At 39.4% G+C, this 24146-nt stretch overlaps 1 protein-coding gene across 3 annotated transcripts in view; it reads right to left on the bottom strand.

The window, feature by feature from the left end:
- NEK11 (NIMA related kinase 11) overlaps positions 1 to 24146 on the bottom strand; it is a 291550-nt gene that overhangs the window by 4848 nt on the left and 262556 nt on the right. For 2 of the 3 annotated variants that reach the window (XM_074195806.1, XM_074195805.1), the window contains one exon: positions 20840 to 24140. The exons of the other annotated variant lie outside the window; for it this stretch is intronic. The gene's annotated coding sequence lies outside the window, so the exon portion shown is untranslated. Of the gene's footprint in view, positions 1 to 20839; positions 24141 to 24146 lie in introns of those variants that run through there. 3 annotated transcript variants of the gene reach the window in all.

Here is a 24146-nt window from a genome sequence, read left to right as displayed (position 1 = left end):
AACTGGGTGAAGTGATTTGCCAGTCACATAGCTAGTTTCTGAAACTGGATTTGAACTCAGGAAGATAAATTTTCCTGGTTTCAAGTCCAGTGCTCTTTCCACTGTGCTACTTAATTGCCCCTTCTATTTTTAATGAATTTTTAAATTTACACTGACTAATAATGCCATAACCCTCTTTTGGGGGGGGGGTAGAGTTTGTATCTGAGTTAACAAATGAATACCTTTCATATCATAGATGTAAACTGAATCATATTCAACAATGTTGAATTTTTCCCATATAGGGGACATTAACATATGGCTTCACCCTTAAGCCTGTACAGTGTTCCAAAAGTCTTAGGGCAGTGTTAAACTATGAAAACACTTACAGGTTGCCATTAAGTATTTCTCGTACACTTAATATTCTGGGTCTTGTACTTAGTGAAAAATTTGAGATTGTACCTGCTTAGTTTCCTGAAAATCAATAATATGCTTAGTAAAGCCAATGGAACACTGACATCGAGGACATGAGTAAAAGGCGCAATTAAAATATGAGGACTGTCGACCGCCCTCCATTCAGAGAGATACTCCTTTGTTGAAGGGAGCCCGGCTATTCCAACAGAGTATCCTCCTCCCCTAACGCTGCTTTCTAGGCTCTCCAGCCTCCTAGAATTAGAGGAATTCTAAGTTGCCACCAAAAGGAAAGCTTCAGTGGAACCTTGCTGTCATGAAACATGTGTGTGTGTGTGTGTGTGTGTGTGTATGTGTGTATGTGTATGAGGGCACTAAAGTAGTCAGATGATGTAGACTGAAGTAAGAAAAAAAAAGAAATACAGGAAAGGCATTGCCTAACCATGTGATACTTTTAGGCTTTGGCTGAAGGGTTATTCCAGGATATTTAAAATGCTTCTGCTCAATTGACTTCCTGGCTAGAAATAGGTCCACAGTGAAGATGCTGTTACTAGAGGCTACCAATTTACTTAGAGCTGGAAGAGAACTTAGGGATCCTCTTCTGAAACCCTTTCATTTTACAGATGAAGAAACTGAGGCTTGGAGAGGTGACTTGGTTTATTCCCCAAACACACTGGTAACAAGTCACAGAGACAAGAAGTGAAACCAGGGGTGGCTAGGTGGCGCAGTGGATAGAGCACCGGCCCTGCAGTCAGGAGTACCTGAGTTCAAATCCGGCCTCAGATACTTAATAATACCAAGCTGTGTGGCCTTGGGCAAGCCACTTAACCCCATTGCCTAGCAAAAAAACCTAAAAAAAAAGTGAAACCAGATGTCCCTGACTATATCACCAAGGGTTCTTCCCACTAGGGCCAGTTTTCAATAGGATTGGCCAGAAGGAAGCCAAATTTGTCCTCAGGGTCTTGGGATTCCTAATTAGCTTCATCTACCTTTCAGTTCTATGTCTCAAACCAATGAAGCTCCCTCCTTCTCTACTTCCACTCTAATGTGCTCTGCTGTCCTCCATGCACCCTGGGTTAGAAACCTATTAATTCAGAAGAACAAGTCTCCCAACTCCCAACAAAATGGAACAAGGCTACTGTCCAGAGTGCAGCTGGTGACATTGCTCAATTACAATTAATTAGTATTTGAGGCTGAATTTGGACTCACAAAGATGGGTATTCTTGACTCTCCACTGCCAGCTAGCTGGCACCAACCATGGGATCAGGAGGACCTGAGTTCTAATCTGCATTGACACACTTACTAACTGTGGGTAAGTCACTTCACCCTGTTTGCCTCAGTTTCCTCATCTATAAAATGACCTGAAGAAGAAAATGAACCACTCCAGCATCTCTGCCAAGGAAATCCCCAAATGGGTCATGGAGAGTTGAACATAACTGAAATGACTCAACAAAAATGATTAGTACTTCACTCTCAATTTAACCAGGTGATTTCATCTCAAAATATATTACTCCATTGACATCAATTATCTTTTATAAAGGGAAATTTACTGAAAATATATCACAAAAGCCAGAATGGAATCTCATTCTCTCCTATCCACTCTGATCCCTTGGGGAAGGGGGCTCCAAGTGGAGACAACAGCATTCTTCCTGCTTCTAGTTCACTTGTATCCAAGTTGAAGCACAAGTTGTTCCTTGGTTTCCGTGATGTGGCATCTCAGCTGCTGGGTTGATTCACCACTGGGCTGGGTCAAGGTCATTCCTCAGGACAGGCCCCTTCCCAGGCTCAGCTGCTAGACCTCTGGAGCTTTTCCCAACCTTCTGAGGTCTCAGAAAGCTCTGATGCAAAGGAAGAAGACACAACAGGTTTCCCAGACACAGGCTTCCCTGGGAGGCCATAGGTTATCTGGCCCCATGCACAAGACGGGAAGGGAGGGACCTGCTAGCCCCCCAGAAGAGAGGGAGTTGTCTTTATACTCCACAACAAAAAAAGGAAAGAGAAGGATGGAGCTTACTGATTGCCTTTAAGGCACTCCCTTTCTGGCTCAAAAGGCATCACCAGACAATTCAGTCAGAAACAGTCATCACAGAAGGATCTGTTGCATTTTTTCTGAAGCAGGATCCCTTATCACCCATGTAAGGTGGAACTAGATTGAGCAGGCTAAACATACTGCCATGAATAATCACTCGTCACCCAGTTTCCTTTCTCCTATTTAACAATTTGTGGTCCTCATCAAATCAGTCATGGTACATTTTGAACACATATCCTTGTACTCAATGAACATGGAGAAGAGTCTTGTGGGGTCCCAGGGAAACATAAATATTGTCTTTTCATTTGTTTCTCCAGTGCCATAGAGGAAAGAGTTTCAAAATGATTAATATAGTGCATATCTTATATAGCCCCACACATACAGGTGAAAATCACAATTCTCTCCAAATATGGAGTTATTTAGAGTCAACAAATAAAGGACATGTGACAGAGACAAATGGGAAGGGAAGAAAAGAGAAAGAAAGAGGAAAGGACAAAGGAAAGAGAGAAAGAGAAAAGGAAGAAGAAAAAGAAAGAAAAGAAAGGAAGGAAGGAAGGAAGGAAGGAAGGAAGGAAGGAAGGAAGGAAGGAAGGAAGGAAGGAAGGAAGAAAGGAAGGAGAAAGGAAGAGAAACAAAGACAGAGAGAGAAAGGAAGAAAGAAAAAAGAAATGGATGGATGAAGGAAGGAAGAGACAAGAGGAGAGAGGAAGGAAGTGAAAGGAAGAAGGAAGGGAGAGAAGGAAAGAAAAGAAATTCTAGCCTCTTCATCTCAAAAGGTCCTTACAGGCTTACAGCCCATGTGGAGCTCTTCCCTAAAACATTTAGGACCCAGGGACAACAGGTAGTCACCAGGTCTTCAACTCAAGTGAGAAACTAAACCAATTGGGTTTGGTTGCAAATGGATTTGCCCAAGGATGAGTGGGACTTGTTCTAGGGCTCCAGCTTCCCCTCTTCCACTTAGACCCTCACTCTGTGATCCACCCTCACAGAGCAGTTTTAGTGCTGTAAAATTCCTCTGGGTTCCTGGAACGACAAGAGGATCCTCAATATCCCCCTCCAGTGACACCCAGGAAATCCAGGGGAAGGTCCAAACAAAACTCCTGCTTCTCAAGTAACTTGCATGAGATCAGGTAGGTAAGGAGCCCTCCAGCCTTGGAGGATGCACTCTGGTTTTTCATCCTCAACATCTGTGCTTTTCTCTACTGTTTGACTCAGAGGAGCCGTGAGAGGTAGCGGTGGTTATAGCAGGAATTGTCAGGAGAATTTAAGATGAGCCTAACACACATCCTGTTCATTTGCTCTCATTCATTCAGGATTTTTGAAATCTGAATGGTTCTTAGGGTGAATCTCTCCCAAGCAAATGTTTTTAAATCAGTAAAAAACCAATAACTATAACAGAAAAAAAAACTAATGTTCTCTAATTTGCAAATCTGTTCATTGTGATTTTAGAGCTCTCAATTTCCACCTAAGAAATCTCATCATTTGGCTGTGTCCCTGCACCATCTCTTCTGTGGAGAGAGACAGAGATAGAAATATATATATATATATATACATATATATATATATATATATACATATATATGTATATATATATATATATAGACAGAGACAGAGACAGAGACAGAAACAGAAACAGAAACAGAGAGACAGAGACAGAGAGAGACAGAGACAGGAGAGAGACAGATAAAGACAGATTCAGAGGAGACAGAGAGAGAGACACAGATAGAAAGAGACAGAGGAGAAAGAGAAAGTGAGAGAGACAGAGAGAACTCTTGATATGCATATATATACATACATATATAGGCCCACACATAGATAAATATCTCATATTTATAATATATATTTCAGTTATGCATATGCACACATCCATACATTCATACACAGTTTTATCCATCTCTTTGCCCTGCCCCAAAAGATAAATCAGGTCCCTCAGAGTTGGGCTCCCTGCTCCCAAGTTCCCTGGCTTTGATGAGGTCTCCACTGCCTGTTCTGGCCTTCACTATTTTCCACACTTCTCAGTCCTCAGTCATAGCCCAGGAGATTATGAAAAAGGGTAAAAACATCACTTGTACAAAACTACCTGTGATGGAAAATACCATCTGTATCCTGAGAAAGAATTGTGGAGTTTAAACAAAGGCCAAAGACTATTATCTTTAAATTTTTTTAGGTTTTTTGCAAGGCAATGGGGTTAAGTGGCTTGCCCAAGGCCACATAGCTTGGTAATTATTAAGTGTCTAAGACTAGATTTGAACTCAGGTCCTCCTGACTCCAGAGCCAGTGCTCTATCCACTGAGCCACCTAGCTGCCCTTATTACCTTTACTTTTAAAAATAGTTGTCTTATGTACTATATAATTTTGCTAACTCTAATATTTTATTTTTTCCCTCAAGGGTATGTTTTTTTCTCTCAACACATTCAATTTTGATCAATGCCTGGCATGGAAACAATATAAAGATTATCAGACTGCCTTTGGGGGGCGGGGAGGAAGGGGAAGGGCAAGTATAAAATTCAAAACCTTACCAAAAAATGATAGGTAGAAACTACTGAGTATAATTGGAAAATAAATAAAATTTTCATATAATTTTTAAAAAATGAGCTGGGGAAGGTGGTGGTGGTGGTGGAGCCCTGATGATGTTGTAAGGGCAGGAATTTCTGGAAACTCAAAAAACTCCAAAAGCCATGCAATGATGACTCTACCCAAAATTTAGAAGGGCAGAATCCACAGAAAGACTGAGTGATACAATTTCCCAGTTCAAGACAATGTAGAAGATCTGTGAGAAAGATCTATTTCTCTGGACTTGGAGTTGGACAGAGCCACAGCTCAACTTGACAGGAGCAAACCAGATCCTCCAGCCTTCCAGGAGCAGCCCTCAGGGCACCTGGGTCCGTGGCAGAAGGGGCAGTTTCCAGATCTCTTGGCCCAGGGATTACCAGGAACGACTTGAAGGGGAGGAGAGAGAAATCTGCAGCACAAGAGTGAGCATGGGGCCTAAGCCAGTGCTGGCCTCAGAGCATCCCTGTGGTGGGAACCTGCAGTGGGAACCTGCGGAGCCACTCAGCACTTCCAGAGCAGATGGTTAAGTGGGTGGGAAGAGACTGAAGAGGTCTCTCTGCTCTCCCTGTGGCAGGACTCTGTTGTTTGCCCACACTCAGATCCAGGTCACAGTCTGGGGCCCCTACCACCATAGAGGAGCAGGGACCCTCCTGACAGCTCCAGGGCATCACACATACAAGAGCATAGACAAGAGAACAATTAGAGGCTCTCATAAGACCTTGGAGGAATTAAGGTCCTAAACTGGAAGTGCGGTAAATCAGTCATAGACTGAGGAAATGAGCAAAGAACAGAAAAAGAAGAATCTGCCCATAGAAAATTACTTTGGTCTCATGGAGGATCAACATACACATTCAGAAGATGACAAAATGGAAGCTTCTGTATGAAAAGCCCCCAAGAGAAATAGGAAATGACATCAAAGTAATAGAAGAGCTCAAAAAAGACTTTGAAAAGCAAGTAAGGGAAGTAGAGGAAAAATTGGGAAGTGAATTGAGAGCTATGTAAGGAAATCATGAAAACCAAGTCAGCAACTTGGTCAAGGAGATACCAAAAATATCAAGGCAAATAACATGTCAAAAACCAATTTAGTCTAAATGGGAAAAAAGCAGTGCAAAATGTCAATAAGGAGAAGAATTCTGTCTTAAAAAGCAGAATTGGTCAGCTGGAAAAGGAGATAAAGTTCTCTGAAGAGAATAACTCCTTCAAATGTAGAATGGAGCTAAAGGAAGCTGATGACTTTGTGAGAAATGAAGAAACAAAAATAAAAAAGTAAAAGAATAAAAATTAGAAGAAAATGGGAAATATCTCACTGGACAAACAACTGGCCTGGTGAACAGATCCAGAAGTGATAATTTATAAATCATTGGGCTACCTGAAAATCATGATCAGAAAAGAATCTGGGCTTTATTTTTCAAGAAATTTGCCCTGAGATCCTAGAAGCAAAGGGTAAAATAGAAATTGAGAGAACCCACTGATCACTTCCTGAAAGAGATCCCTAAATAAAAACTTCCAGGAAAATTATAGCCAAACCCCAAAACTCCCAAGTCAAAGAGAAAATACTACAAGCTGCCAGAAAGAAACAATTCAACACAGGATTTGGCAATGTCTACATTAAGGGCTTGTAGGGCTTGGAATATGATATCCCAGAAGGCAAAAGAGCTTAGAATGCAACTGAGAATCAACTACCCAGCAAAAGTGAACATCCTCTTTCAGAAGAGAAAAAGATGAACTTTCATGAAACAGGGGACTTTCAAACTTTCCCATTGAAATAACCAGAACTGAACAGAAAGTTTGATCTCCAAGCACAAGACTCAGGTGAACCATAGAGGAAGTGGACAAGAAGGACTAATTACGAGGAACTTAATGATGGTGAACTGTTTGTATTTCTGCATGGGAAGAAGATATTGATAACTCATATGAACCTTCTTGTTTATAAGAGCAATTAGAAGGAGCAGATATGGACAAGGCACACAAAGGAGCTGAATATAATGGTATAATATAGTATAAAGATAGAATCAATGAGTGATAAATGAAAGTATTGGGAGAAAGGGAAAGAAGAGGAAGAAGGGGCTAAGATATTTCACTTAAAAGAGTCAAGAGAAAGTAATGGAGTGGAAGGGGGAAAGTGAGGGGAAATGAGTGAGCCTTCATTCTCATCAGGAATGGCTCAGTGAACATATGCACTCAATAGGGCATAGAAATCTATCTTACTCTAGAGAAAAATGAGAGGAAAGGGATGGGATAAGGGGAAATGTGGGGAGGGAAGAAGGGAATAGGTGATAGAAGAGAGGGAAGACTGTGGGAGAGGGTACTCAGATACAACACACTTTTGGACAGGACCAGGATGAAAGAAGAGAGAATAGAATAAATGAGAGTGGGGAGGAATAGAGAGGAGGGAAATACAGCTAGTAATAGCAACTGTAGGAAAAACATTGAAGCCATTTCTCTGGTAGGCTTATGATAAAGAAGGTAACTCATCCCAGAGGCAGGTTATTGAAATCTGAACACAGACTTAAGTAATTTTTTTTCTCTCACTTCATTTCTCTTGAGGTTTCTCTATCTTTTTTTTGGGGGGGGGGGGAGGGAGGTTTATGTTTGCTTTAAGAACAAGATTATAGTAATATAAAAATAAATAAACCAAAAAAATTTAACAATGAAAAATAAAATGAGCTCACAGCACATGTGGTCTGAGTTTCCATGGGCAAGTGGCCTGGTATATCTTAGGTTTAAGCCTTTACTTGCAGGCCATTAACTCTTGGGCACATACTAGGTAAAGAGAAGAGGGGATGATATTTTTAGGATCATCATTATCATCATCATTCCTATTTCTTCAAGGCATGGCAGCATTATAGATAGAGAACTCCTGTCTTGGAGTAGGGAGTACCTGGGTTCCTCTCCTAGCTGGACAACTTGTAGGAAGTTATCACTTCTCTGCATCTTAGGTTCCTTCCCTGTAAAATCAGGGAGCCTAAGTCCTGCCCCTGACCCAGATGGGTTGTAGGGTCCTGAGTATCTCTCTAAGCTTGGAAAGTGATGATCTACACTGGTAGATGGTTTCCTCATCTGGAACTCACTCTGTGAAATGAATCAGTGGATTGGTTAAAAACAATAATCCCAGGGGCGGCTAGGTGGCGCAGTGGATAAAGCACCAGCCCTGGAGTCAGGAGTACTTGGGTTCAAATCCAGTCTCAGACACTTAATAATTACCTGTGTGGCTTTGGGCAAGCCACTTAACCCCATTGCCTTGCAAAACCCTAAAAAAAAAAAACAAAAAACAATAACCCCCCAAACCCTCATATTTATGGAGAACCTGAAGGTTTATACCTTCTTCCCAAAGGGAAAGGAGGTAGTCTGTCTTGTCCAAAGTTACCTAGCTACTCAGAGGGTGAGGTGTGATCTGAGTCTATCCAGAACTCTACTCATTGTTCTATGAGATCACTTCAAGGGAACAGGACTCATATCCCGTCACTTTGGGGGTTGCCCTTCTGATACCCCAAGTGCATAAGAAATATTATTTGATCCTCTACACTCTCTTCCTTTTTATCCCCACTTTCTAATCTTATGGCCCCAGTAGAATCTCTCTCTCTATGAAGCCTCCATATTCACAGGGAATATGATGATGTCAATAGGCAGCTCATTCCCATTGCCCCATGGAAATTGGGCCCTGAAAGAGCCTAGTCTAGAGTAGGGAATCAGTGAGAACCCACTAATGTTGCCATGGTAACTGGAGGCTGTGGGTATTTCAGTGATATAAACAATGACTGAGGGGCTGGAGGGGACTTTCTTGTCAAATCGCTATGATTTACTTATCAACAATCACTGAATCTCAGAGTTGGAAAGGACCCCAGTGGACCACCTAACCTATCCCATCCTCAAAGGGAAATCTTACCACATCATACCTGACAAATAGCCATCCATCTTCTACCTGAAGACCTCCAAAGGGGAGGGAATAATCTAACACCTCTCAAAGTGGCTCATTCAATTTCTGGACTTCTCTAATAGTTATTCTTAGATACCTGGATCCTTGTGGTCCTTCTCTTTTACCATAATGATGTCCAAAGAAAACTAAAGTTAAGGAAAAATCCTTAGATTTAGAGTGCCAAGCTGTCACTTTGGATCTCAAATCCACCACTCATAAGCATACCATTCCCTAAACCTTGGTTCCTTCAAGAATAAGATGAAGACAACTATACTTCCTCTTACTTTTGTTCATCAGTTGTTTGTTCATAACCCCATTTGGAATTGTCTTGGCAGAGATACTGGAATGGTTTGCTATTTTCTTCTCCAGATCATTTTACAGATGAGGAAACTGAGGCAAACAGGGTGAAGTGACTTGCCCAGGGATCTCACAGCTTGGAGATGTCCGAGTCCATAATTGAACTGAGGAAGATGAGTCTTCCTGACCCCAGGTCTGGAACTCTATGTGCTATGGCACCACCTAAATGTCTTACTTAAGAACTCTAGCTCATGGAAAGAAGATCCAGATGCCATGCCACAGCTTCTATGGGTCTAGTCCCATTGAATGAAACTGACTGCTAATATCCCATCTAGTTTGAGATCTCAGAATGTATGACCTGATTTTGAAGCCTACGCTCAGACAAGCCACTTAGCATTTCTATGACTCAGTTTCCTCATCTGTGAAATCAGGATCTACATGATCTCTAGGATTCCATCCTGGTCAGAATCTTGTAAAATTAGAATGTGCAAAGAAAGGCTTAAAAACAAAATATGAAGCACCCTATAAATGCTGGCTATTATTAGAAGCATAAATCAAACTCCTTGAATGAGAACTGGCATTAATTACTCATTCCCAATCTCTTTCTATCTCCAAGAGAATCTTTCAGCCATAGTCAAAGGGCTCTGAAGGACCCTTCTCTCACAGACTTTTCTCAAGACAGGAAAAAGGGGAACACTGCCCCCTTTCCACCTTCCTTCTCCCAAGAGCCCAGGCCCCCATTTTGTTGTGGGAGGCAGCCAGCTGGCAGATGGGGTTGGCAGCCCACAGAAGGATCTCAGGAGAGCTGCCAAGAGAGGCAGAGCTGCAGCTGGGAGCTCCAGGGCTCTGTCTTTCTTGGGGATGACAGCTGAGGTTCAGGATCCTGGGATGGCTCTCGGAGCCTAGCCATCTGAAACCCCATCATGCATACCGAGAAGGAAGTGGATGGGCCTTGAAGGTTGCAGTTAAAAAAAATGAAAGAAAAGAAAAGAAATCTGGGGAGAAGTTGAAAGAAAAAGAAGGGGGGGGAAGGTGGTGTTTTCTCACTTTGTTTTTGTCATTAGGACAAGAGAAAATTCACCAGTTGAGCCATAGTCTACACCACCTTATCTCAATGAATCAGGAAAGGCATTGAAGAGAATTCTGAAACCCAACCTTGTAGAAAGAAATAAGCATTTCTATAGCGTCTACTATGTGATATCAGTAATCGGTAATTAACTCTTTCAGTCTTCACAATAACCCTGCAAAATAATGTAAATTAAAAATGGATTTTAATTTTATTTTGCCAACATTTAATCAAGCCAGATTTAATATTCCCTTTCCAAGTTTCTTCCCTTTCTAAACTTCATCCACTACCTACATCACCAAACATTTGATTAAAGATCAAGCTTTTGCCTTGTGATGACCTCCATGTTTTCAACCCCAGGGCAGTGGTTCAATGGAGAGAGCACTGGCCCTGGAGTTAGGAGGTTCAAATCCAGCCTTATTATTCTCATTACTTACTACCTGTGTGACCCTGAACAGGTCACTTCACCCGATTGCCTTGCACCAGGGTCATCTCCAGTCGTCCTGATCCATATCTGGCCACTGGACCCAGATGGCTCTGGAGGAGAACGTGAGTCAGGGGACTTAGCACAGCCCCCCCCCCCCCACTCAAATCTAATTCACGTGCTTGTCATGGCGTCACCTCCCTGCTGTCATGGACAAATAACAATAACACAATTGCTGATCAGAAGAAAACTCTTGTGTTACTCAGGATTTTGCTCTGCCTTCGTCTTGCTAATTGTAACTGAAGACCCTCTCGGGCCCTCACTCGACATCTTTGGTTACGGAGAGGCCACAGACCCAATTTATTGCCTATTATTGTTCAGTCATTTCAATCACGTCCCACTCTTTGTGACCTCATTTAGGCTTCTCTTCACAAAGATACTGGAGTGGTTTGACATTTCCTTTTCCCACTAGTAGATCCAATGGTTTCACTGTGTCCAAAAGTCAAATGACTTATCCAGGGTCATATAGCTAGAAAATGTCTGAGGCAGAATTTGAACTCCAGGCCCAGTGCTCTATGTACCATTAGCCTAAAAAATAAATTGATCATGCTTAGAACTTTACCTTAATATTCAAATGTTAACAGTATTATGCTAATATGATTCCCATTTTACAGATGAGGAAACTGAAGCAGGCAGAGGTTGTTAATTTTAATTTAAGTTTACATGATTCCAAGCCTGAGCTCTCTGCAGTTCACCAGAGATATCAAAATCCTCCCCCTCTGTTTAACATGGGATTGGATGAGGAGTCAAATGCTTTCTGGTAATATCAGAAGGGGGCCTAGCCCCTTCCTCAGTAATAAAGCTTGTTCAAAACATAACTCTCTGGCTCCTGCCTCTTCCAGCCTATAATTAGCTACTAGCATGTGGGTAGTTTGGGTAAATTTCTTTTACTGCTCAGCATCAAGATACCACTATAAAGTTCAAAACCAACCTTAGACTCTTATTAGCTATGTGACCTTGGGTAAGTCACTTAACTCTGATTGCCTCACATCCAGGGCCATCTCCAGTCATCCTGATCCATATCTGACTGCTGGACCCTGATGACTCTAGAGGAGAAAGTGAGATTGGTGACTTAGCACAGCTCCTCTTCACTCAAATACCATTCACTTCATGTCATGGCATCACCTCCCGATGCCATGGTCTTCTTCCAGAAGGAAGGACAAACATCACTACTATAAACCAGAGCCAGGTGGCTAAAATTGCAAAGATTCTACAAGTTAATAAACTCTAAAACCTTTCCCCCACCCTCTAATCCATTACCTGATCAACCATGACCTCAGAAGCCCTCAAGCCACTGGCAGATAATAAGAATTTAATGCAGAAGGGAGCAGACCATGTACAAATATTTCAGAATGCTCCTCATATCTTTAGTGTGGATGGATGTTGTTAAAGCCATCTTGATAAAGTCCCCTTCCCTCACAATCTAAGGAACAGGGTGGCAATGAGGGACCAGTTGGCAAGCTGAGGTCTACCCCTTCATAATCCTTGCTCACTTATTTCAAAGCTACACCTCAAGCTGTGCCAGTAAGGAATTGAAACCTAAGACAAATAAGGAGGTAGTAAAACCTCTTCCTTTGATGAAGTTAAATCACCAGACCCAGATAAACTAGAAACATCACAAATGGAATACAGAGGAGGAAGGGGGGGAGGCAGAGAGGGAGAGAGAGAAAAGGGAAGGAAGGAAGGAAGGAAGGAAGGAAGGAAGGAAGGAAGGAAGGAAGGAAGGAAGGAAGGAAGGGAGAGAAAGAAGGTAGGGAGGAAAGAAGGAAGGAGGGAAAGAAGGGAGGAAAGTGAGAAAGGAAGGAAGGTAGGTTAACTGAAATTTATTTCTAGTATATGCAGTTTTAACAAAGATTATCTCATCTTTTTTTGTTTGTTTTTGTAAGTCAATAGGGTTAAGTGACTTGTCCAAGGTCACACAAACAGGTGATTATTATGTGCCTCAGGCCACATTTGAACTCTAGTCTTCTGACTCCAGGGTCAGTGTTCTATTCACTGCACCACCTATCAGCCTCAAATGTTGTATCATCTTAATAGTAATAACTAGCATTTATAAAAAATTTACTATGTGACAGGCCCTGAGCATTGATTCAGAGTGAATGCAAACAGCAATTGGTCAGAAATTGCGAGTCTTCCCCTTCCAGATTGATTGTTTTGGGGGGGATATGCAAAAGATGTTTCCTACTTCTTTTCTTTCTGATCTTTCTTAATCACTGAGATACTCTGAGAATCTTACTCTCCCAACAATGTCTTTTCTTCCCTGGAAGTGATCATTCTTAGCCTCTTTGCCTCATTTCTCTCTCTTACCTAATTTCAATCATTGAATGCATGAGGTTAACTTAGTCAAACTGAGCCCTGATAAAGACCTTAGCTTTAAAAAGACTGAGGTCTTTTGTTGTTTTCATTTTTTTCATCCATATGCACATGTATATTTTTAAGTTACAAAATTTCCTTCCACCCTCCCTTCCCATCCCTCTCCCCTCAGCAGCAAACAGTAGGGTTTAGCACTGTACATATATATTTTTGATAAACATGTTTACAACTTAGTCATTTTTTTGGTATGAGGAATTAGGATTAAAGGAAAGAGATACATAAGGGATGATTTTTCTAAAGTGTTAAAAAAAAAAAGACCAAGGTCTCTTGCTGCATCCAGGACCATCTCCAATTTTCCTGATACATATCTGGCCACTGGATTCAAATGGCTCTGGAGGAAAAAGTGAGGCTGATAACTTAGCACAGCCCCCCTCCCCCTCACTTAAATTCAACTCACTTGCATGTCATGTCATCACCTTCCTGATGTCAGGGTCTTCTTCAAGAACAAAGCACAAGGGGGCAGCTAGGTGGTGCAGTGGATAGAGCACCGGCCCTGGAGTCAGGAGGACCTGAGTTCAAATCCAGCCACAGACACTTAATAATTACCTAGCTGTGTGGCTTTTGGCAAGTCACTTAACCCCACTGGCTTAAAAATAAAAAAAAATGAAAGAATAAAGCACAAATAACAATAACATGTGCTTCATTAATAGTAGACACTATTATTATCATCCCTATTTTAAAAATGAGAAAATTGAGGGCAACACAGGTTAATTAACTTGCCTGGTCACACAGCTAGCATTTGAGGTTGTATTTGAACTCAAGTCTTTCTGACTCCAAACCCAGAGATCCCACCATTGTGCCATCACACTGCCTCGTCATATTCATTGATGCGTCATGGAAGGACCCCTTAGCAAGGCTTTGGGTATTTATGCCAAGGAGCTCTTCTTCACGTGTTTAATCAAAGAATGACAGTTCCAGTGGGAAATTAAGAGAAAAGGTAGCTGTGGCTTGTGATTTTTGATTAGACAGTATACTTCAGCTCTAGCTATGAAAATGAACACAAGAAAAATGCAGGCTGCAGCTGAGGTCTCCGAGTATCTTTGTGGTTAAGGATGAAAAAGGCTGAAATGTGTTTTCTGCAGGTTCTGAGTCAGAACCCTCACCTCCTGAGACACTAAATCGGCTCACTAGGAAACAAGCAAATTCTGGCTTTCTCCAATCTCTTTCTCTGCTTTTACCTCCCCAGGATACCTCCATTAAGGTATGTGCCTGCACTCCTGACCCTCTTGGGAGTCACAAAAGTCAGTAGAGGGTGATTGAGGAGTTCACACACTAATGACCATAACCTTCCCTCAGTCACCCCTAGTATTTTGAAGCTGACTTGTGCCCTAGATCTTGGTAGTTTTCTTTTTAATGATTTCCAGCCTGACCCATCTGATCCTAAGAAGTTTTCTCCCCCCTCACTCTCACCGATCTTGGAGGAGACAGTGATGATTAGATTCACCCAAGACAGACAAGAGAGGGAAAGATGGTAAATAAAGGGAAGGCTGAGGGACAGTGAGCAGATGGAGCATCAGTCTTGCCCTCTGGTCAGGCTTTTCTTGAAAGAAATGATAGTGATGACTTTTTCCTTGTTGATGGTGCCAGGCTGATGGAGGTTGGCTCTGTGGTCAATACAGACAGAACTTAATGTCCTTCTCTTCCTGAGTTTCTTTCAAAGACAAAGCTGGAGGTTTCCCACTCAATTCAATCCAAACTCACAAATATTTATTTTGAACCTACTGCACCAAGCCACTGTGGTAGGCAAATTGGTAGACAATCTATGTTCTCAAGAAGCTAATATTCTATGGCAAAAACACATAAATAAATACATGAGAATTTGAGATGAGAAAAGTACCAAGAGCATCCCAAGAAAGAGTTTTCACTGGTATCTAGGACAAGCCAATTAGAAGGACAGTCCAAATTCAGCTGCCAAGAATTCTTATCATGGTCATTATCACTTCTTAAGCAGGTTCAGACAAGATGAGACTGGTCAAGTCCTGGGGCAATTAAGTTTCTTCCTAATAATTGGATCTGTCCAAAATTAGAATAGATTATCTTTGTAAGGATGATGAATTCTCTGTCACTAAAGGAGTTCAAACAGAAACTGAATGACTACTTGTCAAAACCTTAATGGTGGTTTGGTTCCCTTCCAATTCTAAGATTCAATGAATCTCAGCCTCAGAAAGTCATACCTGGTCATACCCAGGTTCTGAAAAATCTCCATAGGCCTTCTTGCTATGACATAATCCTGGAAGATCCAATCCATGCCTCTCCAAGTGCCTTCATGGCAGACTCATGGACTAATTAGATGTGGTTTGTTCTGTCTCTCGATGGCACACAATCACGGGGAAGTAAATTAAAATTCAGGAATGGTATAGGAGTTACATTCTCATCAGGCAGCTATAGACAGATATTCTTTTTGTGAAGGTACTATTCCTTCTCTTCAATGTCCTTCAAAGTTACTTTTGCTGCAAAGGGGAATAATTCCTTGTAAATTTTAATAGCTAACTTACTACTCTTGGGATGGCAATTTTCATCACTGACTTAGTGAAGGGGAAGATAATCACTTATTTGTACTTTCTATCCTCCCCCTTCAAAAATCATTGGGAAAGAAGAAGAGAACAAGATGGTCCACCAAATAAGGACAGGGAAGGTCAAACCTGGCTCATGAATTGCTCAGGTGCAAGAGAAGGGCCAGAAGTCATAAGCTAAGATGAAGATAGCTTCAGGAGTCCAAGGGGGCAATTAGGACTTGCCCCCACACTCCAAATTACTTGATTACCTTGTTCTTTTTATTCCTGAGAGAAGAGGCAACCAAGGCCACAATTAAAGTTGAAGCCAACTTGATTTCAAGGCAATTTTAGGTACCCAGGGCTTCCCCTTCACAGCCAATTTAATATCTTCAGGTGTTAATAGTCACTAAGAAACACTTTGAAAGAGAGAGGGAACATATATTTCTACCTATAGTTTTTGGACTGGGGTCTCTAGACCATACTTACCCAGAGTCTACTATTAAATTTTAAAGCATATCCAGGGAAATCATGAGCATGAGAAAAATGGAATGTGAAGGAGAGCAAAGAGAGTACTTGCAAACAGAATTGTAAAGGAATAGAGCTTGGGGAAACCTGCGGATTCCAAGAATGACAAATTCAGGAGCTGCCCCATCCTCTCTCCTCTTTCTATATCTTTCCCCTTTTCCTCCCTGTCTATCTCAAAGAACTAGCCCAAACTCAAATAGAAATTAATCCTTGCCAACAGCATATGAAGTCAACAAACAACAAATTAACCTGATCTATATAGTATTTTAAAATTTTTTATCTATTTTGTTAAACATTTCCCAGTTACATTTTTAATCTGGTTCTGGTCCCACAGGGAGATTATTTCTAGTTTTAACATTCTAAGACTATGAGTCTTCTCTATGAGAAAGAGGAATGAAGCCAACCCTTTAATTTATGCTCTTGACCTTCATCCATTTAACAACTGACTCTAACCAAAATTTTAAAAATGTACCCAGGACACACTTTTAAGTTCAATATAGACTATTAACATTTTCTCCATCACTTTCATGAGCCTATGACAATCAAGAAAACAATAAATGGAATCCTGACTTGTTTAATTTGCCTACTTCCAAAGTGAGAATGCTCACACTAAAAATTTAACACTGGACTCTCTTTAGTTGATAAGAGATGATTCTAGTACATCCCTAGTCCCCTACCCTCCAATTGGCCCTATGATCTTATCCTCTCATATATCCCCCTCTTTCTCCATCACTTATAAGCTCTCCACCTCTGAGAGGACTGTCAGTAAACATTCCAAAGTCTTTTCCTATCTTGAAAATAAATCACTGGCTGATATTTAGACATAAGGAGGGTTCTGATGTTCTTGGGGGAATCCTCAATTGGGGCACAAGTGAATTAGAGTAGATAATAAAAACAGGGTGGGATGAAAAAAATTTACTATGCGTCAAGTGAATCAAAAAAGCAGGAGTTTCAATCATGCTATCTGACAAAGAAAAAACAAATATTCAAAAAAAATAAGAGGGGTTAAACAAGCTGAGAGGAACTACAGACACATGCATATATACATCTAAATCTGTGTGGAATAAACTTTTATGTTCCAAATGCATACACATTCATAAAGGAAACATTTTGTTGTACAATCATTTTAGTCATGTTCAAATCTTCATGACTTCATTGGAGTTTTCTTGGTAAAGATACTGAAATTATTTGCCACTTCCTTCTCCAGCTCCTCTTACAGATGAGCAAACTGAGACAAACATGGTGAAGTGACTTCCCAGGGTCACACAGTTAGTAAAAGGCTAAGGCCACATTTGAACTCAAGTCTTCCGGACTCCAGTTCTGAAGGAATAAACATTAACTTAGCCATAAGAAGATAAAGATAGTAAGAGGATATGTCATTATCCCTGTCCCAATTTTGGATAAGTCTAACAGAAAGATTAACAAAAGGGAACATATAAAACTGAACAACTATTAGAAATATTAGAGTTGTGGTGTTTTCTAAATGAGACTACAAAAGAATATACATATTTTCCAGCACCAGTTGGAACTTTTACAAAAATTGACCATATTTTTGGGAACAGAAATTCCAAGGCAGAAATAGTTGATATGTCCTTTACAAAGCATGAAGTGATAAAAACTCATTTAGGGATCCCAAACAAAAGACACAAACCCATGGAAAGATTTAACAATTAAATTCTATGGTGAGATGGACAATTAATAATCATGTAAAATAAAATGATAATGATGAAACAATATGCTAAAATTTCTGGGAAACAGCTGAAGCAATCAGTGAAAAAATCATGTCTCTACAACAATTAACATAAAAGAAATAAGAATAAACTAAATATTCTTTTAAAATATTAAAAACCAATAAACAAACCTACAATAAACCAATAAGATATTAAAAGTCAGAGGAGAAACTTATATATACACACACATATAAAATAAAAATTATAAAAGTAAAAAATTAAAGTAGATTCTGGCTCCTTGAAAATAAAATTGGTAAACTTTTATCTGACTAAAAGGAGAGGGTAGAAAATCACATCAATAAAATAACAAATAATCATGATGAGATAAAAACAAAATTAGAAAATAAAAAGAATCAGAATATATTATGCACAATTATATGTTTTTGATAACACAAAAATTGGGGAATAGCTTCAAAAATATAAATTATCCAAACTTTCAGATGATTAAATAGAGATCTCAAATAACCAAGTCTCAGAAATGGAAAAAAAACTGGAAGGACCTATCAAAAAAAAAAACTCAAACAAACAAAAAACAAAAACTCCTAGTCCTGATGAATTTAACAGGAGAATTCTATTAAATTTTAAAAGAACAATTAGTATCCATACTTTACTAATTATTTTCAAAAACTGAGAAGATTAGGGGGTGGCTAGGTGGTGCAGTGGATAAAGCACTGGCCTTGCAGTCAGGAGTACCTGGGTTCAAATCCGGTCTCAAACACTTAATAATTACCTAGCTGTGTGGCCTTGGGCAAGCCACTTAACCCCATTTGCCTTGCAAAAAAAAAAAACCTAAAAAAAACCTGAGAAGATTCTACTAAGCATCCTTTCATGAGACAAATATAATCCTAATGTATTAATCAGTGAAGGATAAAACAAAGAAGAAAAACTACAGAGCAATAACATCAATATTGACTCAAAATTTTAAACAATATGCTATCCTATCAAAATTCTACCACAATTCATCCAGGAAACCATTCATTATGAACAAATAGGACTTTTGATAAGGATGCAAGGGCAGTTCAACATTAGGAAAACAATCAACATAATTAATCATATTAAAAACCTAAACATTCAAAACCATATGATCTTCTCAATAAATGCAGGAAAAAGCTTTTGACAAAATATAGCTCTCTTTTATGGTAAAATACTACAAAGTATTGGCATTAAGAGATCTTTTAAAAATATTATTAAAAATATCTATCAAATATCAAAAGTAAATATAAAACACAACTAGAACTTTTCCTAAAAAAACAAGAAGAATGACTTAAATAGCTGGAGCAATATTCAGTGCTCAAGGATAGGCTGTACCAACAAAAATGACATTACTATTAAAGTTAATTTACATTTTAATGCTGTACCAGTCAAATTACCAAGATGATACTTTATAGAACTTGATAAAAATGACAAAATCCATTTGGAAAAATAAAAAGATATAGAATATCAAAAAAGCAGGAATAAAGGGGGAATAATATACCTTAATATAAAGCAGCACTCATCAGAAACATTTATATTGGTTAAAATGTAGAAACATAGATTAATGAAACAAACTAGACAAAGGAGAATCAAATAAATCAAATCAATTATCCATTGTTGGATAAAGTGGAAAACATAAAATACCAAGGAAAAGACTCCATATTTGATAAAGATTGTTGAGAAAACTAGAAAGCAAATTGGTTGAAATCAGGCTTAAGTCAATATATCTTATACTACATTACATTATACATTATGAGTATGTGACCCTGGAATTAAAGGTCATACCATTAAAAATTAGAAGAGAAAACAATCATAGACCTCTCATACCTTTGGTTAAGAGTTGTATTCTTAACCAAACAGGGGAAAGAGTCACTTAGAAAAAATAAAATAGATATTTTGATTACATGAAACTGAAAATCTTCTGCAAAGACAATTATGCACATCAGAAGAGAAAAGAATTGATCAAATGGGAAAAAAATCTTAGTATCACATTTCTCTAGTAAGCTTTTAGTATCTAAAATATGTAAATAAATATAGACAGATATGTGTGTATTATTGTTGCTGTCATTGACCCCAAGGACAAAGGCAAAAATACTAGAGTGGTTTGCCATTTCCTTCTCCAATGTGTCCCCATTTTACAGATGAGGAAATGAGGTAAGTTGGAGTTAAATTATTTAAAAATTAATTTGTCAAAGGTCATCTAGCTAGCAAATGCCTGAGGCCAGATATTTCCAACTACAGATATAGTATTCCATCCACTACACACCTAACAGCCATTCTTCAACAGATAAATAAACAAAATGAACACTTCCCAAAGAAAGGAATATTTCAACTGGAAGGAATATTTCAACTCATTAATAAGAAGAGAAATGCAAATCAAAACAACCTAGAGGTTTCACCTCATAACTTGCAAATCGGCAAAGATGAAAAAAATTGCAATAGTCAATATTGTAGTGTAGGTGATTTAGAATGATAGGCACATTAATACATTCTTGGTGAAACTGTAAAATTTTTATAAAACTGTAAAATGTAAAACCAAAATATATAAAACCATTTTGGAAGGCAATTGGGAATTATGTAAATAAAGTAGCTAAAATGTCCACCCCCCCCTTTGAAACTCCTCAAGGAAGCCATACATAAGAAGGAAGTATAGATAGATAGATAGATAGATAGATAGATAGATAGATAGATAGATAGATAGATATAAAAATATTTATAGTAGCACTTTTTTGGATAACAAAAAACTGGTAATAAAGTAGATGCCCATGGATTGGAGAATGGCTAAACAAACTGTGGTAGATGAAGATGAAGGAATATTATTATTACTGTGCTTTAAGGAAAGATGGATGTGATGAATACAGAGAAACATGGAAGGATTTATATGAACTGGTGCAGAGTAAAGTAAACAGAGCCAAGAATGTAATATAAACAGTAACCATAACAATATAAATAGAATCATACATCAGAATCAAAAATTAATATGACAAAAACATAAAACAGGATTATAAAACAAATGAAGTGATATGACATTCCCCAACCTATCCCTCTGTGGAGGTGAGAAATACATAGGTGTTACACACTGCATACATTTTTGGGTTCTTTTCAGTGTATTAATCAGTTGTTCTGATTCCTCTTTTTTCCTCTTTATTTGTTTGTTATATTTTGTTATATGTTTATTTGTTATATCCTATGGTTCTTTAGGAGGAGGAGGGACGGGGGAGGAATACTTAGGATAACTATGATGCAATCAACAGAAAAGATCCATTTTTTTAAAACATGTTTAACATCAGCACAACCCAATAATCTTACTTTCTATAAAGTTTCATTTAAAAAGATGAATTTTAACACAAAATATTCTAAACTTTCAGTCACTTGCTCTATGTCCTCATCATAATTTTTCATCTTATTCACTTCTCTTATAGGATCCTAATATATGCTCAATATTTGGTTCAACATATATTCTTTTGGTTTGTATTACTTCATGAAGGCTTCTCCCTATTTCTTTTTATTCCTCATATTTGTCAAGGTTTAAAGAATTATGACATTCCCCAACATCTTTGTACCATGGTTTATTTAATCATTCTGCTATTATTGGGCATTTAGTCATGTTGGTTGATTTCTCAAGGTGTTTGTTGTTGCTGCTCAGTCCAGGATTGTTTTTTTTTTCAATTACATACACCAGTCCTACCAAAACCACAAAATCTCTGAACAGCTATCTGTTCGCTGAACACAGAATAGAGTATTATTTTTGATAACATTCTCAATATATCTTCCCAAAACTAAAACAATTGGGTGTTTGCTCTTCTTTTCCAATTTCTTCCCAACTTCATGACTATGACAGCGGTCAGAGAGCAAAACAGCTATTTAAAAAGGTTTTAGAACCAATTCGAGGGGTGCCTGGATGAGGGGACCAAATATTGGTCTTGGAGTCGAGAAGATGGGCTCGAATCCCATTCAAACATTTTATATCCATGTGGCCTTGGGCAGACTTTACATCTCTCCTCATCAGTTTCCTCATGTGTAAAGCATCAACCACAATTTTTTTTTATAAAAATGTTTTTATTTAATATTTTATTTTTTTCCAGTTATGTGTAAAAGCAATTTGTTTCCGAAATGTTAAGCTTCAAACTCTTTCCCTTCTTTCCTCCCTCCCTCATTGAGAAAGCAAGCAATTTGATATCGGTAGTCATGCAAAACATGTCAAAGTCACTCTTATTTCCTTGTCTCCCAGAAAAGTACAAAGAATGATGCTTGGACCATCCCAGATACCTATTGTCCTTCAGGTATTACAACATTACATGAAAACGGATCTTAAGCATGAAATATTTTAGGGTAAAAGAAGTCGATGGCTGCTCACATTACATGAATATGGGGTCTTGGACTTTAATCACTTGGCAAATGTCAGCTCATTAAGAATTCATTTGGTTTCCCTGTGAGGGAAATAACAGCACATTTCTTTTCAGATGGGCAGCCCAAGATAGCGCAAGGGAAAGATGCCACACAAGGTAGCAATGAGCCAGTGAGGCTAGGAATATCTGCCATTAGGGATTGGGAAGACCCACTGAGTCACAGCCATGTGATATTAGAACTCGGTATTCTCTATATCTTGCCTTACAGGTATATGAGTTCAAGAGGCATCACTCGTGTAGATGGCAGCAACCAGCCTGGTAAAGAGTCAGCCAATGACATTTACTGACCATCCATCACTTCCTAAGCACTCTTACCTAGAACATAAGACTTTGTCTTCTAGAAACCTTATGTTGCTCTCAGATTCTTGTAAAGCTCTGGGCACAATAGAGGCTTAATAAATATTTGCTGCATCTATGAAGGTTACTAGTCACTGCAAGGAAAATGAAAGATGGTTGGAACAGTTCCTGCCCTAGATAATAGGACAAAGAGAGGGTGGACCCCGCCTCTGAACCCCCTTACAACTGAGCTCTCATTGCTTGCCCAAACCCAATCCCCCCTCCAACTCCTTTCTCTGGCTCTGCAACCTCCAAGCATCTGTCAAACACTTATTGAGTACCTAGTATATGGCAGACCCTGCTTGGGGGAAAGAGGAGAGGTAGAGGAAAAGCTAGTGTGATGGTAAAAAGACAAGGTTTCCATTCTCAAGTAGCTTAGATCTAAATTTTGAAAAATTATAATTGAGGATAATTCCATCTATGTTAGCCAGTGTCTCTTTATACAAGGATCATGGATACACAGAGACCATCTAGTCCTATCCCTTTGTTTTGTAAGAGATGGATAGAGAGCTGAGCCTGGAGTCTCATTTGACCCTCATAACAATGCCCCAAAGTTGGTGTTGTTATAAGCCATGTTTTACAGTTGAAGAAACTGAGGCAAAGAGTGGTTAAGTAACTTGCCCAGGTTCACACAGCTGGTAAGGATCTTAGGCTGGATTTGAACTCAGATCTTCCTGACTCCAGGCCCAGTGCTCTATCCACCGCACCATCTAGCTGCTCTAGGCTCAGAGTCCTAATTTATAAAGTGACTCTTCAAGGTCAATGGGTAGTTTTTCCAATAATAGTGGCTGAAGGCGTAAAGGAAGCAAGTCTGCTTTACTTTGACCTTTGGAGTGATGACCATCAGTCAATCTTTTCCTATGCATGATGAACAATCTTATCCAATGTGACTGTGAAATCCTACAAAAGCATCCTAAGAAAACCCTCTGTATGACTTTGTCATCATATCCTCTCCTCATGATACACCTCTAATATAGCATGGTCATCTATCCACTTAACCAATATAGAATTAGTGCCCATCCTATGAATCTGTTCCAATAGGTTCTTCTACCTTTGTGACCTTGGACAGATCATATAACTTACCTGCACCTATTCTACTAGTGGCCCATGAGGTCCTGTCCTGCTCTCACAGCATTGAGGTCAAATCCCCTTCATTTCCACCCCCTACCTCTTCCCAATCCTGACAGATTGGTCAGCCCACCCATCAGTCATTGACAGGGATAGGTCTCTTTGGGACTGCCTCCACCTCCATCTATCTTCAGTGACAGTGGTAAGGTAGCAAACTCTTTGGCTCAACCATGGTAATGGTCTCCCCCACCTCGGGCCATTCTGTTCCTCTTCAATGTCCACACCACTTCATGAACATCTTCTCAATGGTAATAACCAAAGGTCATTATCTTTTCCGGCTCCAAATCCAATGACACTCTCAACTAGAGTGAGTTTCATTTCCCAGGTACAAGACTGTGATCACATCTCCCATTTCTCCTCTTTTCTTCCCTTCAAGCTTGGCCCCCAATGGAGCACAAATCCCAAGAACAGAAGATGTTTCCCGTTTCTTCCTGTCTTCCTGTAA

The sequence above is a fragment of the Macrotis lagotis genome, chromosome 7, assembly GCF_037893015.1.
Source record: "Macrotis lagotis isolate mMagLag1 chromosome 7, bilby.v1.9.chrom.fasta, whole genome shotgun sequence".
Lineage (NCBI taxonomy): Eukaryota > Metazoa > Chordata > Mammalia > Peramelemorphia > Peramelidae > Macrotis > Macrotis lagotis.
The sequence above is the reverse complement of the archived record's forward strand: the minus strand, read 5'-3'. Positions and strand labels throughout refer to the sequence as shown.